Below are 18,138 nucleotides of genomic sequence, written 5' to 3'. Positions count from 1 at the left end.
CTAACCAACCTGCCCTTCTCTATCACCTCTAAACTAGAAAACTGCTACAACAAAATCTCTAAATTTGCCTCTAAATCTAAAAATACCACCCATCACTGCCTAACCATCTCCAACTCACTACTGCACAGACACATATTTCACCCAACAAAATGTCCCACTCTAACTAACATCATTCCCCCTTATACATCCAACAGAGCTCTCAGATCTGAAAATCAGAACTTAATTACTATTCATAAACCTAAATGTCCTGCTGGCCAACTTCTCCTATCTTTCTCACCAGGCAAAAAATGGAATTCCCTTCCCTCCACACTAAGAACCATACCAAACTCAGAAAACTTTAAAGCCCAGCTATTTAAACACCTGTCCACTAAATGGAAATGTACCTGCCTTCACCCAACCCAATCCAAGGAGGTTCTCGCTCTGGTTCCCAATCTCTACAACACTCATAGTTATCTTCCTATGAGCCGATCTAAGCTCTCAACAATTTCTATAGCTTCTCTCTAAGCTCTCACCACCTACAGCTACCCTCACACAGCCCAAACTTGTAAATATTGTAAATAGCATTCTACTGCTGATGTGTGTATGTAAAGCATATTTACATTTTCTTAAAATGTTTATATGTAAACTGTTTCCACACCTAACCCATATCTGTTTTCCTCAAATGAAACTGTGTGATCCCTACCTTCAAGCTTAATGAATTTGTTAACTATGCATAATATTGAATGCATTTATGAGTAACTATGCTACATAAGATCTTTAATATCAACTATCATTTGTATCTAAATTGTATAATGCATCTTGAAGCTTTTCTCCCCGGGCCTCCACTGAAAATGGGTCAATTCGGCCCAGTGGACTTCTCCAGTAAGCAAATTGCAAATAAATAAATAAATCCATTCTGATATGTAGATATTCACAAGAAATTAGGGTATCTTACATTACGCCACACAACATTCACTCAAAATACTCCCCTAGGACACAGGTCAGGTTTATGAAATGGTAATTGTTTACCAATGTAGAGATACCTCTTTTGCAAACTGGATTATTTCCAAAGTTCAGGAATAAATCCCGATCTTAAAGATTCCTGGAGCAAATACTGAAACTCTTATATTTATAGGGAAGTAGCCATTCAGTCAATATGGGTCTTGATAGGCTATTTGTGTGTAACAGATTCGAACTGGTATATGATTATCACCATCTATTTTTCAAAGAATCATGGAAAACTTATTTGAAGATTTGAATGCAGTCGTGTACTTGAATGTTCATCTGATCACTAAAAAGACTGAAAGTGAGCATCTTAGTGTCTTGCATAAAGTGAATAATTTCTAGAATGACAGAAAGTTAGCTAGTAACTTGCATGAAGTGATGAATTACTGACTGAAAGTTAAGAAGGATTATGCTAGATAAGTCATAGCCTGAATATCTAAAGCACATTCTGAACAGAATGAGAGAGATCTTCTGCTGAGATGGTTAAAAGACATCCAAAAGTGCACATCAACATATGCAAAACAGTTACAGACATTTCTTGATTTCAGTAATTACTGTAAGAAAGGTCATGCAATATGCCATGGCAATGCAAAACCAACAGAAACAAAAAAAATAAGAAAAGGTAAAGGAATGCTGTGCTGTACACCAGTTAACTCTTGTTTTACTAATTCAGCTTTGAGACCACTTGGGGTTGGGGATGCCTTAAAAAATCTTTCTCCTTCTGAGGAAAAAGTGTTCTAAGACTGAAGAATATGCAGTTCCTTTAAAGTTTGGAGAAAAAAAGCAATTGGTATCACTAAGGTAGAACATTTAAGTCAGTGTATGGCAACATATACATGTTAACATTTGTTTAGCACAAATGTCTGTCTACTATGGTAGCTGCAATAATTCAGAGATAAGCTATATTAATGTCAGTCGATGCTCTCAAAGTGCAGAGTTTCCTAGAGTCATAGGAATGCTAATAGATTCTGTGGAAATAAACTACCTGAAATGTCAGATAATTCTACAGAATGAACAATATATGTGAATGCGTTAAGCAATTTGAAGAAAATCTGAAAGCAGGTTTAACAACAACTACTGATTCAGACATGACATAAGTATAATCCTTTGTGATCGAAGGTCAACCAAATCCAGTAGCATGTGATAGTGATGAGAGTTTGAGAATATTTTATAAAAGAGGAGGGATGCAAACTTTTAATGAAAAACTTGTTTAACATTAGAATACGTGAGTCATGCTTGAGGTTGTTAAGTACATTTTTTGGCACTGCCATAATCCACAGAAAATCATCAAGTTTTCCTCTCTGACAACCAGTTGTCCCATTTATTCCTCCCAATGACAAGAGGCTACTACCTCATTTTATCCCCAGAGAGACAAGGCTCAAGTACCGATATATATGTATATGTATAAATATTATTTATATACATCTATCTATATACTGTGTGTGTGTGTGTGTGTGTGTGTGTGTGTGTGTGTGTGTGTGTGTGTGTGTGTGTGTGTGTGTGTGTGTGTGTGTGTGTGTGTGTGTTTGTGTGTGTGTGTATAATATATATATATATATATATATATATATATATATATATATATATATATATATATACATTTATATATACTCCTGCACCAGACAACTTGCATGCTACACCATAGTTGCTATCAAGAAGGGCAAGTCAGATAATTTGCATGCTAAGTCTCATGGTCGATCAGCGTACCACTTGCATAAGGTATATGCTAGAGTCCTTGCTACAGCTGATACACATTCACTCCTGCAGGTGTTACCAATGCAAGTAGCTGAACCACCAACAGGATGAATGAGCTAGCATCAGTCATTGACTCCCATTATGGCCCTTCTAGTCCATCCAACATTCATGCTGCTAGCCAAACCTGGGTCATCTAGCGCACCTTAAAGACTTTATGTCTGTGTGCCACAAGGACAAGGGTTTTTTACCTGATTTATTTTAAGCTGGTTCACCATATAAGATGAGAAATGCTGTACTTTAAAAACTTCAGATGGGTCAACCAGGCATTATTTGAATATGAAAACTAGATAGAAAGACATCCTGGTGATAAAGTTGTAAAATAATAATGACAAACTGTGGAAGGCTTATGTATAATGGCAAATGTAACAAAAATGTGAGAAAAAGCAATACTATATTATTGAGAATTAACATGTGGATGTTCAACATAGCTCCTGTATCATTTAAAAGTAATTTATTCATGATAGACAAGAATGCACACATTAAAAATGAATACAACTATTTTGACTGTCTGAAATCATGTTTCATGCTATGATTCCATATTTGAATGGACTTTGCCTATCATTTATCTGAACACATTATTACTGCTAATAGAACACAATTTATATCAGAAGTCTACAATTCTGTTAAGCAAAACTGAGTAATTCACACATTTAGCACAAAAGACATGGTACAGTTGAAACAGTCTCAAATTCCTTTAAGTCATGAATGATGAAGTTATGAAATGTTATGTTAGAGAAAGATAACAACATATCACTTTTCTAGTACAGTACAGAATAACTCTGAATTTTATCTCACAAGAGATACCTGCAGAACATTTTAGGTAAAGCTATTAAAATTGTATTAGAGATGACAAACCAAAGTATTACCGGGACTATACAAAAGAATCAATACTTGCAAAAATGTCAGTATATTAGGAATGCATGGGACACATCTTTCAATAAATAAGATGCAGTATCTCTCCAAGATGCCAATTGGGAGGTGCAAGGTGGTTTTCATGATTTGTTGTGGCTAAAAAAGTAACAGTTTCATGTTGAGTTCAAGAAAGTGGTTCTGGTTTTCCTGCAGGAGATTATCTGAGAATATATAAGACAGAAAAGTGATGTCTAAGGACCCTGGCTCTGTACCTGATGACAATTTTGATTCAAAGTTTGGGAAAGTGATTGAACTGATGTGCTATTTCAGGAACAAGCATCAGTTTCCACTCATGACTTGTTTTCTGACTCTGCATATGAAACCGGTACATGGAATAGTAGCCAAAGTGCCAATGATCCAAGAACCAGTGCCAGTAGTACAAACATTGTAAATGGTTATAAATCATCATAGTGTCTAACATACTGACTAATGAGGCATTTGGCTGTGGTTTGGGACCATCACCTGAACTCATTTGTTGTGTTCCAACATTACAGAAGCCACATCAATGGACTTGTCTATAAAGTAAATTAATATTGTACTGAGCAGTGCAGTTAACATTTTAAAAGCAAAACTGTGCACAAAAAAGTAACAGCACATGTGTGAAGCATGTCAGTCTACAATAGAATTTTAAGAATAGCTAATTATGATACACAAAATAATAAATGGTCCCCAAACTGGATAAGACTGGGTTACAAACATGCTGAGAATCTGAATATAAATCCCAAATCTTTACCTTTTCTAAACAGAGATATCATTAAATCACATGCTCTAATGGAGCACATTAAAATCTATATAACATTATTACAAAATCTCTTTAGATCATTACATCTCTTTCAATACATGATGATCTTACAACCCTTCCATAGAAACCCTAACCTGAGAATTAATAATCAACTTATAGACCTAAAAAGCTTCCCACTTATAATCAACTTAACTCTACAAGATATATACCCATATTTGAATTATTCTGCTCATGATCTAAGACAGGAAATAAATCTCCCCAAATCATATTTAGTGGTTTTAAGGCAGATAAAATAATTATCCACAAGCTACTTTAAAGACTTAGCTATTAATTAAGAGGATTTAACGAAATGTACCTCAATATGGCAAGCCATATTACAGTGTACCAAATATATATCATCCACATATAAACTGATAAAAGAATTCAAATATCAAGACCACTTTCTCTTATCAAATTATTGGAAAGAAAAACTACCATTGGTTGAAGAAATTAAATTAATAAACACAATTAAATTAACAGGAAAGCAATCTCCCTCCAAAAGTTAAAATTTACCCAACTCATGATATTCAATAATGCCTACTATACACGTCTTAGCTTGTATACATTTAACTCAAGAATTCTCCTAAGGGCCCATATTGTAAAGATGAAACTGCTGACCTCTTACATATGTTCTGGAGCTGTAAATGTATATATAAACTTTGGAATTCATTAAAACTACAACTACAAAAGATGGGGTATCAGAATTCAATGCTTTCTTGGGAATTTATGATATTACATACCCCTCCAAATAATCTATCTAGATCCCAGATGATCATACTTATGAAGATTTTCCTGCTAATGAAACTCTACATAGCTACAAATTGGCTGAACCCATCTCAAACTTCTTGGGACAATTTTAAGATCTTAGCAATAAAACATATATTAGCCCACAAGTATGTTATCAATAACCACAGCAAACATCTAAATAATCTGAAGATTTGGGAACAAATTTTGAATATTATATTAGCTTAATGCACCAAACACAGAAAACTCCCTTGTTATATATAGTATAAAACCCAACCCTATCAGGAACCATATTATTACAAGATACTATCTCTGCAGATAAGAATCTTTATATGTACTTTATGCTAAATATGGAAACATTCATGTAAATAGTGTATGTATATATATATATATATATATATATATATATATATATATATATATATATTGTAAGAATGTTGTTAGAAGACTTGTTTGGAAATTACCTGTGTATTTCTCTGTCAAATATTTGTATGACTAAGGTGAAAAATAATAAAGAATTATTATTGAAAAAAAAAAGACTGCTCAGATAATGCATTGTGTGCTTTGCAAAAAACTAACAAGGCTAATCCATCTGTGTGTCACTACCTTCAAAGTAAACAACAATTTACAGTTTGCTTTAAAATGGTGAATGAAGTGGAACTGTTACAGCACTGGCAGCAAAACAGAACTCAAACATCAAGGTTACAAAGTTATTTAGTTAAAATGACTCATGCTTTATGGTGCAAGGCGTGAATGAAAAATGCAGCATGTAAAGTATGTTTATTTTCAGAGGTGACAGAATTTGAGAAGATGAAGTCAGCAGTTGGAGATACTGAAATAGTGTGTGAAAATAATGTTTAGGAAAGAGTCACTGGAGGAGGAAGTAGTGATAGTTCAGAAACAGAAATGAATAAGTGATGTTACAGGGAGAAAGAGGAGTAGGGAAGGTAATCAATATGATTAATAAAGACGGGTCTCAGAAAGCATGATTTGCTGCATAATTTTTTCAGAGTTTAGAGCAATAGTACACAAAGCTATTTGAAGCATTTCTTCAAGAATCCTTAAGAGATAACTTTAATTATGTATTTTATTTATTTAATTTGTATCTGTATTCCTTTTCTATCTCAGTATGGTTATACTGCAGCTCCACAAATGTCTGTAGAGCCTGTAGATCAAACTAATGAATCTCAGTGAATATGTATTGCACATTACAATGGCACCAAGTGTTATCAAGTGTATTATACTGTGGGTGATTGCAAATTAAAATGTAGTGCAAACATCTGCAGTGAAATAGATAAACATTCAGATGGAATGGAATTGGTATGATGGTATTAAGCACAGGCTCCTTTTAGCACTACCACGGACAGGTGCTTTCCTCATATAGTGCTTGTAACCCTGGCAAGTCTTTTAACAAGAAAGGTGTTTCTATCAACTTTCATAAATGCAAACACTATATGCACACCCCCCTGCCCCCACTCATCCAATATCGGTGCAATGATAAAAAATGTATCTACTGTTCTACATCCAGGAAAAATGCAGCTTTGCTCCTCTAGAATCATTAAGAAGCTTGACTGTTGGATAAAGACTTCTTTCCAGCATCAGAATATGCTTTCTCAGTGAGTGAGATTCAGATGTTTGATCTTCCTACAACTGTTAAATACCATTCTTTCTTCCTTTTTAAAAAAAAATGGTGTCCGCTATCCCAGTTTGCCATCATTTATTTTATTGAGTTCATAATTTCTTTTTGTCCAGAATGTTTTGTCCTCACCAGTCTTTGACAGTCTATAACATTTTGTCTTATCCTGCCAAAGAAAGTACTTTTCTTAAGTTGACTCATATAAATCCCATATAACCATTTATAGTACAGGCTGAATCCTTTGCTGACTTTATAGTTATTTCTGGTTAGTCTTCCATCTTTCATTTGTAATCATTAAACTTCTGATGTTTATTTCTTAGAATTAATTTTTTGTGCAAGCTGTTTATCGGCCTTTACCTCACCACCATCAGAAGGTTTTCTCTTGGCTCTGCTCCACTTCTAACTTTGAAGTTATAAGCATCTCTAGTTCCCCTTTCAGTTTCTGCTCTTGTCCCCCCATCTATCTAACTCGCTTCTTCCTTCTTCTCAGTTTTACCTGCTATTACCATTCCTTTTCTGTACCCCAAATAATTTGTTTTCAAAACCTTTAGTCAGACCTGCTGTTCTCTTTCTATTACTATCACTGACATACATTATTTGGACTGCAATAACAGCTATAACCCAGTTCCACCAATAAATACCTAACTTATGTCACTGTGCAATTAATCATTGAAAAATTAGTGAGAAACATTAAATACAGTCTTCAGATATCTGAGGCAAATGGAATTCAGCTGCATCATTTTGGGCTGCAGGCCACTCACTTTAATCTTGCATAGATCTCTTTCTCATTGTACTTTTAAGAATGAATCGTTAATTGTTCATCTTTACTAGTTAGTGGACTGAGTTATTGTGTCAGGCATGTAAGTTTCATTCTGAGAAGTACTGATTTTTTTTCTAGACTATGACTACTGCCTTGCCCATTGAGGACAATGCAGGGCTAAGTAAAATCATGTCAGATATTTTCCACTGCTAGTCATACCCGTGGATTTTGCAAGCCTTGCACAGTGTGCAGGATTAGTGCAGGAGTTCCAGCAGGCAATATGTCTGCCATGCGATCCAGGAATAACCTGTAAGGGCGTGCACGAGTGCTCCTGCATTAGTCCTGCACGGACTCAGCCCCTGTATGCAAATTACCCCATTTGCAGAAGAAATCCATGCAAATGAGGTGAATTTCTGATCCAGGAAGCTGGAAAATGACTGTGCAGGACTAGTGTAATCCGCAGAAATGTACTCCGCCAGTAACGGAGTACATTTCTGCAAATTACAAAACGGAGCCATGACAGCTCCAAATAAAGGGTGGCTATCATGTAGAAAGCATGCCAATGGCCAAGTATAAGGCCATTGGCATAGAAGATACTTGGAAAAAAAAAATCAACTTTTTTTGCCAAATTCGGCTGTTTAAGTGTAGGGCAGCAGTGCGCAAATGGGATTGGGGGAAAAATAAGAAAATAAACCTACAATAAGCATTCTAACTAAATTCACTATTCTGCCATTATACCCAATGGCAGGCAGAAGACAACATGGCCAGTGAATAGTGGTTGCTAAGGGGGGAGGCTCAGTGTGGGGCATGTAACTATGCATTAGCAGGCAATCCTATGCAAATGAGGGGAATGATAGTGAATCCCAGATTTCCCCTGCATGCTAGGCAGCTCACAACAGTGTGAGCACAGGAATAGCTTGGTGCAAGCCTAGGAGTTAGCTGACATTATAGGGGTGTGTGTCAGGCATACTGTAAGTGGATTGGAGCCCTGTGGCTCGGGTTTGCTCCTAGCTTAGCACAGCTAAGCAAGGGGATGTGTCTGAGGCTGCCTAGCACTCTTTACATTGCCTAAGCTGGTGTGCGCGCTGCACACCAGGTTTTAAATGAAAAAATAAATAAACCAGGAAATAGCAGCCCTGTGCACATTTGAGCACTGTATTTGCTCAGCATGCCCCCAGACTTAAACAGGAAGGCAATGTGAAGGGAAAACAGCAGTAGAAAGGTAACCTAGGAGAGCTATCTTAGCTGGCAGGTGAAATGTGTCAGAATCAGCCAATTACACAGGCAACAGACCAGCCCAGCCCAGAGCACTACTATAAACCATGCAAAAACCATTCTCTCTGGTTATTCACATACTCTAGACCACTAGTGTATACAAGTGGGGAAGTTTTAACAAACACAACAACAAAATGATAGGGACTGCAATAGCTATCATACAACAACATGTGGAAGAGACTGAGGGTAGTGAGGATGTGAATGCTGTTGACCATCCCACAGTGAGAAGATGGAGAAGAGTGTACAGACCCAGGGTAACCTACCAGGGTCTATATGAGCTGGAGATAGTGGAGCACTATAGGGTGGACAGGGACCTCTTACAGGAAATTGTTGAGCTATACCGGCCACGCCTGACACACCGAACTAACAGAGGGGAACCCATCCCAGTGGATACCAAGATATATGTAGGCCTAAGTATACTAGCCACAGGTACCTTCCAAAGGCCAACTGGAGATATGATAGGGATCTCACAGGCATCAGCATTCAGGGTACTCCACCAGTTCCTGGATGCCACTTCAGCACATACCAGTGAGCACGTATATTTCCCCAACATCCGTGAGGCGTTGGCTAGCAATATGCAACTGTTCCACCAAATAGCAGAATACCCTGAGGTAGTGGGTGCTATTGACTGCATGCATATATGCATCAAAGCAGCAGCCGCTGAGCGGGGTAAGATCTACATCAACCACAAGGGCTTCCCCTCCATCAACTGCCAGGTCATGTGTGATGCCCAGGGCATAATAATGAATGTGTGTGCTGGCTGCACTAGATCTAACACAATTCCCACATCTAACATCGGAAGCAGCTGTACCAGATATTTGCCAATGGGGACATTACTTATGGTCACCTAGTGCGGGGATGCTGTTTACGCACTGGAGCCATTGCTGATGATACCCTTCAGAAATGCACACACACCCAAACAAGAACTCCATAATGAAGCATACATACAGACCAGAATTATAATAGAGTGTATGTTTGGGATGCTGCAGTCATAGTTTCAGTGCCTGGAAACATCTGGTGGAGCCTTGCAGTACTCACCAGCTACATGTACCCAAATTGTCATCGTATGTGCAATGCTACATAAATATGATCCTGCAGAAACAGCTCCAGCAGGAACAGCATGGGGCAGGGCCACACAGCCCCTATCATTGCCAAGGCCTGCACAGGCAAAGAGTGACTCAGAGGAGGAACAATCTGAGCCTGCCCCAGTAAGCAAATGGAGGCATGCCTATTATGCCCTGGCCTTGGCAAAGAGGCAATGCATAGCACATACAATGAAACAGTAGGGACCCAGGGAATTACATCTCTTTGTGACTCGCACATACAGTAAAAGGGATGCCAAACATGACACTACCTGTGCTTAACCATGTATAGGGAGTGTACTATGTGCATCTGACATAGGAAGCTCCAGCACCATCCTCATTACTGGCACACCCACAAGTTAAATCAATCAGCCTACCAATTGCCGAATAGTGTAGAATGTGTCATTACCTGTATCTATGGTAAGAATGTGAGCATTCAAGGGGATTGGGTGGCTGAATGGTATGCCAGAAGATAGTAGACACCCATAGTGGCACTATGAGATCTGATACTGGAGTCACCATAGTAGCCAGTACTACACAGGGTGACAAAGCCCACTGCAAGAAATGTGCTGGGAGACGTGTTTCCATATGACTCACACATGCCAGTCCGGGAGGTTTACATACCCAACAGTCTCAGCCAGCAGGACAGGTGTAGGCAAACACAAACAGAGGCTGTGCTATGGCCGCTGAATGATGCCTATGTGTAACCTCCCCACCCAGGCCTACACAGACAGACTACAGTAGGTCAGGCAGTGGGATGTTATTTCTGAAGGGTATGAAGTCAGACACTAATATGTAGGTCAACCAAAGCTAAGACCTGTAGTACACTGATATGCCTCTAGTCAGCATGATAGGTTAGAATACAGAATGAAATGGAGTACCTGACATACAAGTACATTCATAGCAAATGTGTACAAGTGCCAGGTGTGCCCCCCAATCCTGTGTAGAAATGTACAGACAGTTAGGTGTGTCCTCTCCAATCCTGTGTAGAAATGTAGAAACAGTCAGGTGAGCCCCTCCCACGCTTATGTAGACATGCAGAAACAGCTAGGTGTGCCCCTTCCCCCAATCCAGCGTACAAATGTAGTAACAGTCATGTGTGCCCCCCCAATCCTGTGTAGAAATGTAGAAACAGTCAGGTGTGTCTCCCCCACAATCCTATGTAGAAATGTAGTAACAGTCATGTGTGCCCCCCACTCCTATGTAGAGATGTAGAAACAGTCAGGGTTGCCCCTTACCCCAATCCAGCATACAAATGTAGTAACAGTCAGGTGTGCCCTCTCCCAACCACTGTGTAGAAATGTAGAAACAGACAGGTGTGCCCCCTCACCCAATCCTGCATGACTGTGACAAGGAGCCATCCATTATGAGGCCTGTCCCACCTAGCACACAGCCAAATGATGACATTGACATGAGGTGTAAATTTCACTCACTGTAGACATTAGCCACCGGTATCCATCAGCATTACAGACTATGTGGTGCAAGTGCTAGCTGTGCAGCATGACTGTACAAGGAAGTAGTCATCTAGCAGCTGTATACATGTACCTGTGGAATATAACCTTGCGTGTACCTGCATGTGGTGTGTCAACCTCTAGATGAATGGGTTGTGGCCCATGCACACACACTGCCCTCCCCATAGTCCTACTATGACAAGCCTGCTGAGGTCATCCACTTTGAAATACACCTTTGGGAAATGTGTAGCCCAGTAATCTTCATGGCATGTCCTATAACTACGTACCGCTGTAGTGTGATAAACTAGTTAGTAGGAGTTCTAATCTTAGACATGGCAAGTGTGTGTGTGTGTGTGTGTGTGTGTGTGTGTGTGTGTGTGTGTGTGTGTGTGTGTGTGTGTGTGTGTGTGTGTGTCTGTGTCTCTGTCGATGTAATTGCATGTAATGCATTTTAGGCTAGTCACATGCACTACAAATGCCCTACTTTGGCAAGGCTGCTGATGTCATTCAGTGTAAAATACACCTTTGGGAAAGGTGCAGCCCAGTAATATTTATGGCATGTCACATAACTGCATACTGCTGTACTGTGATAAACTAGTTAGGTAGGAGTATTATTCCCAGACATGGCAACTGTGTGTATGTGTGTGTCGGTCTGTGTAGATAACAATGCTTTTTACGCTAGTCACACTCACTACAATTCAAATGCCCTACTTTGGCAAGGCTGCTGATGTCATTCACTGTGAAATACAACTTTCAGAAAGCTGTTGCCCAGTAATCTCCATGGCACATCCTATAACTGCGTACTGCTGTAGTGTGATAAACTAGTTAGGTAGGAGTTCTAATCCCAGACATGGCACTGTGTGTGTGTGTGTGTGTGTGTGTGTGTGTGTGTGTGTGTGTGTGTGTGTGTGTGTGTGTGTGTGTGTGTGCATCTGCGTGTGTGTGTGTGCCTGTGCGTGTGTGTGTGTGTGTGTGTGTGTGTGTGTGTGTGTGTGTGTGTGTGTGTGTGTCTGTCTGTGTAGGGAACAATGATTTTTAGGCTGGTCACACTCATTACAATTCAAATGCCTTACCTTGAGAAGGCCACTGATGTCATTCACTGTGAAACACACCTTTTGTAAACCTGTAGCCCAGTAATCTCCATGGCATGTCCTATAACTGCATACTGATGTAGTGTTTTAAACTAGTTAGGTAGGAGTTATAATCCCAGACATGGCACCTGTGTGTGTGTCTGTGTAGAGAGCAATGCTTCATAGGCTAGTCACACGCACTACAATTCAAATGGCCTACTTTGGCAAGACTGCTGATGTAATTCACTGTGAAATCCACCATTGAGAAAGGAGTACTCCAGTAATCTCTGTGGTGCGGCCTATAACTGCACACTGCTGTAGTGTGATAAACTAGTTAGATAGGAGTTATAATCCCAGACATGGCAACTGTGTATGTGTTTCTGTCTGTGTGGGGAGCAATGCTTTATGGGCTAGTCACACGCATTACAATTCAAATGGCCTACTTTGGCAAGGCTACTGATGTAATTCACTGTGAAATACATCTTTGAAGAAGGAGTACGCCAGTAATCTCTGTGGCGCATCCTATAACTGCATAGTGCTATAGCATAATAAACTAGCTAGGTAGGAGTTCTAATCCCAGACATGACAGGTGTGTGTATCTTTGTTTGTCATTTGTATCCTGTGTGGAAGTGGTTGTGAGTATGTAACAACTGGACGCAATGTGAAGCAGGTTTTTCAAATTCCTTACATGGCAGACCTAGTATATATCACAATGTCCACCATACAGGGATAACAGATGTGAAATAGTCGAGAGGCTGGGGTGCAAATCCATACCCCTATATGTGACATCAAGGCCAGGCAAACAAAAGTTAGCAACTCTTGTACTACCCAAAGAACACTCTCAACCCATGTCTCATACACACACACACACACTTGCCTAGGCAACAGCTGCTATGTTGATAGTACCCTGCATATTGCCCAATGATAGTAACCATAGTGTGATTGCAGTGGCCTACAGAGGGCATGGCACCCTGTCCCATAAGTCCAATAGGCACGTACATGCTGACAGTGCACCTTCCCTATGTTTCCCACTGGACACCTACAACACCTGTGGTGCCATCAAATGTGACCCACAAAGGACATACCATGCCTGAAAAACATGCCCTGTATGGACAGATGACACTGACACCAGGGAATACCGGTATCATGCCATTAATGAAGGTGCAGGGTCAACCTGCTGTCCATTAACAGTTTCCACCACAGAAGGCCAGGACTGGCACATCTGATGATAACAATCTGCGTACACAGCATGGGCCAGACACCCCAGGTACAGTTCCACATGTCACTGTACATGCATGTTGGAGGTGTGCACATCCCAGACACTGTCCATGACATGGATTAAGGAACACATACATGGCAAGAAATGCACAGCATTGGCCAACTGCAATAGTTACCCAGATGACTGGATGGTGAATACAATACCCACCTGTGTGGGCAAATCCAGACACTACACCCATAAGCCACACTACAGACCATTGTCATGTGGCCTGCTGCCAAGGTATACCCATCACCTAGCCTTGTATAGCTGTATAGCTGTCTGGCACAGTTGACCACTACACACCTGTGAAACAATGCACCCATGCATGTCAGTACTGGGACTCTGTGTCTGCGAGTGTGTTGTATGATGCCTATGATGACATTCATGCTCACTACAGCTCCCATTGGCATACTGAAGCATGCTGTCTAATGTCAGACACCTCCACATACCCTTTGTCCATAAAACCTCCGTATGACCCCTGTGGTGCATGTGATCCCTGCACAGTAGTGTGTTGTGGCAATCTCATTAGTCATGAGTTGTTTTCCTGGCCCTGCCAAGTGTGTCAATGTGTGCGTCCCTGTAAGAGTGTGGCTGTGTTGATGCTGACACCTGTTCATGTGGACAGCCACGTCTACCACGTCTACTACACCTAACGTATAGCTACCATATCACTGTTGCAGATGTCACTCACCATCATATATAGGTTTGGAGGGCTCCTTAACATGTAACCTATGTGCTGCATAAACATGTGATAGCACTACATAGTCATCAGAGGTTTGATACCCTGTACTGGTAGGTGTGTGAAACAAACATGCTTAAGTTTTACTCTCCCACCCCTCCCTGACTTATCTTTGCCTCTGTCTGCCTAGCTCACACCCTCTCTGGTGGATGTGTAGACTTACACCTGCTTTGCTTAGGCAGCAGCATGTGTATTTTAAGTGATGCTCATGATCAGCTGATGGTCTCTGCATAAATTGCAGCCCTCCTCTAGCTGATTGCATGTGGAACAGCTGTGGTAACATTCCCATAGCCAATTGCATGGAAACATACTCCATTATCTGGGAACATCATATTGGTGTTGGGCCTTTTCATTCACTGTGAGTAGGAACTTGATCTGTTGTTTGGCAAACAGCAACATAGATGGATTGGGGATTTACCTTTAGCAACATACACTGTGGAAACAGACCAACGCACAGAAGGGGGATATGCCTGACCTGACTACAGGCTGTAAGTGCTGCTATACTGCATGTTGAATAATGTTGGTTTAACAGGGTGTGTGTGGTTATGGCTGTCCTGCATGTTTTAATACCTGTCATGTCAGTGCTATGTTTATGAGGAAACCCCCATCTGTAGGGTCATCTGCAGACTGGGCAGCGTGTGGTGCCTTTTGTTTTATGTGTTACCCACAGAGCACCTATCTGTGAACTGCAGAAGGTAGTGAGAGGATTGCAGTCTGTAGATGGTGACAGCTGTGAGAGTTACTGACTTCATATCCCTCATAGGACATATGTTGCAACAAACCCTGTCACAACAGTAAATGTATGAGGTTATCACAGCAGCATGTCAATATTGGCCCTGTGTTTGCGCATTCAGCCACAACTCTCTCAACCTCTGTACATATGTCATGCAGTAAGAGGTGAATATGTGCTGTACACCATATTTAGTGACATTATATCCGACAACAAGCCAGTGAGATATCAGAATGCTACACATGCTATGTATAGCAGGGGTTACATGTGATGACATAAACTGGACATTCTGTGGTTGTGTGTACAGTACTGAGGTCTGTTTACTTATGGTGATTGTCGACAGTGTGTGTATTGTTAATATGTACCTTGACCTGTGTACAGACTGTGGTAGATGTCATTGTTCTTGGTCCTGTTCTATCTGATGTTACATGCTGCTCCACTGTATGTTATCGTATCAGCTTACATGTTTGTAGGGCTAAACACACACATGTCCCATACAACAGATAGGCATCAGACCACACTGTGTAGCGGCCTAGTATATGTAGGGTTAGTGTGTGAATGGCACATATGAGGATGGTGTTGAACAGATAGTCCATATACTGTAATATTACACTAGTTTACCATGTGCGACTGTGGCTGTGTTCACATTGGTTGTGGTTATGCACTTTCACACAGGTGTCTGTTACTCTGTGCTGTGACATGCCTGTAAAGTTTGCAGGTACATGTGTATTACCCCATTGGAAATGTAGGCCAGCCTTGAGACAGTCTGCCTATAGCCTGCACAGTGATTTGTTACATGCCTAGCATCTTAGTGTACTTACCCAGTGAGATGTCATGTCCAGATATTTGCCAGATGTACTGCTGCTGGGCCACCATAACACTCATGTATGTCAGACAAAGCAGTGGAATGCTGTAAATATGCATGCCAATAAATAGTAGGTAGTATGTGGATATGGCACCTCTGTACCAGTGGTTATTATGTGTTAGGATAGACAGGGGTGTGTGAATGCATAACCCATGGGGGCAAATGTATACCAGTAGTTACGTGCTATACCCAACTACATAGCTGTTAACATCCACATTGTCAGGCTTGGTCCACATGTCTTGCACTTACGGGTTCTGTGTATATCTCTGGACTGTCTAGAGTGTGTCAGACTGTCCACATATATTGGCCATATCTCCACTGTAGTCCACAGGAGCATTACTGTGCTAGCAGTGGTACTGTACTATGATGTTCTTAGGATGTCTGTCAGTAGCCAATGGTGACATGTTAAAAGCAGATGTGACCTCCCACACACATCATGTCTGTGAAGACAATTCATATTACAGTGGCAATAGTCTACAAATATACCTGCAATACATACCTGACATCCACTTTCACTATGAAGTTGGGACTATAGGGGCTGAAGTAGGGCTCCACTCCATGGTCAGGACATATGGTGAACATATATATGTGTTTGGCTGTGGGGGGATACCTATTCGTACAAGATGTATGTTATTTGGGGCCTCTCATCCCCATTAACGGTGCACATGACCATATATGTTTTTGTTATGCTTCCATTTTTATCTACAGATGTATGTTTATAATATATATATATATATATATATATATATATATATATATATATATATATATATATATATATATGTGTTTATATATATATATATATATATATATATATATATATATATATATATATATATATATATATATATATATATATATATATATATATATATATCTACATATATAGATACGTTATATCTATTTAGATATTAATATATACACAGACACATACAGCTACATGTTGAAATACATTCCCAGTACTGTTGTACTGTTGAATGCCTGGGTTGGATGATATGTTTTTGAAAACATCAGGGCTATGTATATATGACTTAGTGGTAAATCAATGGCTATGGTGTGCAGGGTCCTGGATTCAAGACCTACAGAGGCTGTTTATTTTGTTGCTGGGTATAACAAGGGTCATTGGATACAGAGTGATTAAGGCACTTTTGAGCAGTTGTAAGTGGGTTTGCGTGGGTTTGCGTGGAATTAAGCACTGCTAAATTCCGGTTACAGTTTCTTATACTCAGTTAGCTTTTCAATTACTTAACCTGTCTGGGCATTGCTTGCCCCCATGCAAACAGGCTTATACCCATTTATTGATAGTTAAAAGTGCTTACTCCCACTTACCCCTGCGCTAATTTCTTTAAACTAAAAGAAAAAAGGGTTGATAGGAAAGTTGTGAAAAAGGGGCACAAAGAGGTAAAAACAGTAGGGAAAATAGCTAGGAATGTGCAGGAAGGGTGTAGAGAAGGTCCATAGCTGCCCATTTATGTACAGCAACAGCTGTGCATATACATTGGGCAGGATTCACAAAGGCTTGCACAGAGTGTAAGAGACGTGCAACACTCCATGCAAGCCTCGCGATCCAGGAACAGCCCTACACTCTGTGTAAGAGACTAGCTAAAACGTCTCTTACACGGACTGGGCGTGGACATGCTAAATACCTCACTTGCACCCGAAAGGTATGCAAATGAGGTATATTAACAATCCACAAAGCTGAAACCAATCTGTTTAAGAGGCGCTTTAGCTGCAGAAATGTACTCAGTTGACAACTGAGTACGTTTCTGCAAATTCCACAACGGAGCCATGTCAGCTCCAAAAAAAGGGTGCATATGACTCAGGCAGCATGCCTGGCCAAATATGTGGCCATTGGCAAGATAACCCGATGCAAAAATATTAAAAATATAATTTTTTTTCGGCGATGTTTAAACCCAGCGCAGAACCGCGCAAACGGGCTGCGCTGTATAAAACCATAAAAATGAAGGTTATTAACCCACAAATGTGGATTTCATGCAATACATGGAATGACAATGCAGGGACCAACAGACAAAAAACAACATGGTTGCTAAAGGGGGAAGCTGAGTTTAAGACATGTAACTAAGCATTAGGCATGG

Source organism: Protopterus annectens, chromosome 1.part1 (assembly GCF_019279795.1).
Source record: "Protopterus annectens isolate FY-2018-M chromosome 1.part1, PAN1.0, whole genome shotgun sequence".
NCBI lineage: Eukaryota > Metazoa > Chordata > Ceratodontiformes > Protopteridae > Protopterus > Protopterus annectens.
This window is presented reverse-complemented; position numbering follows the sequence as displayed.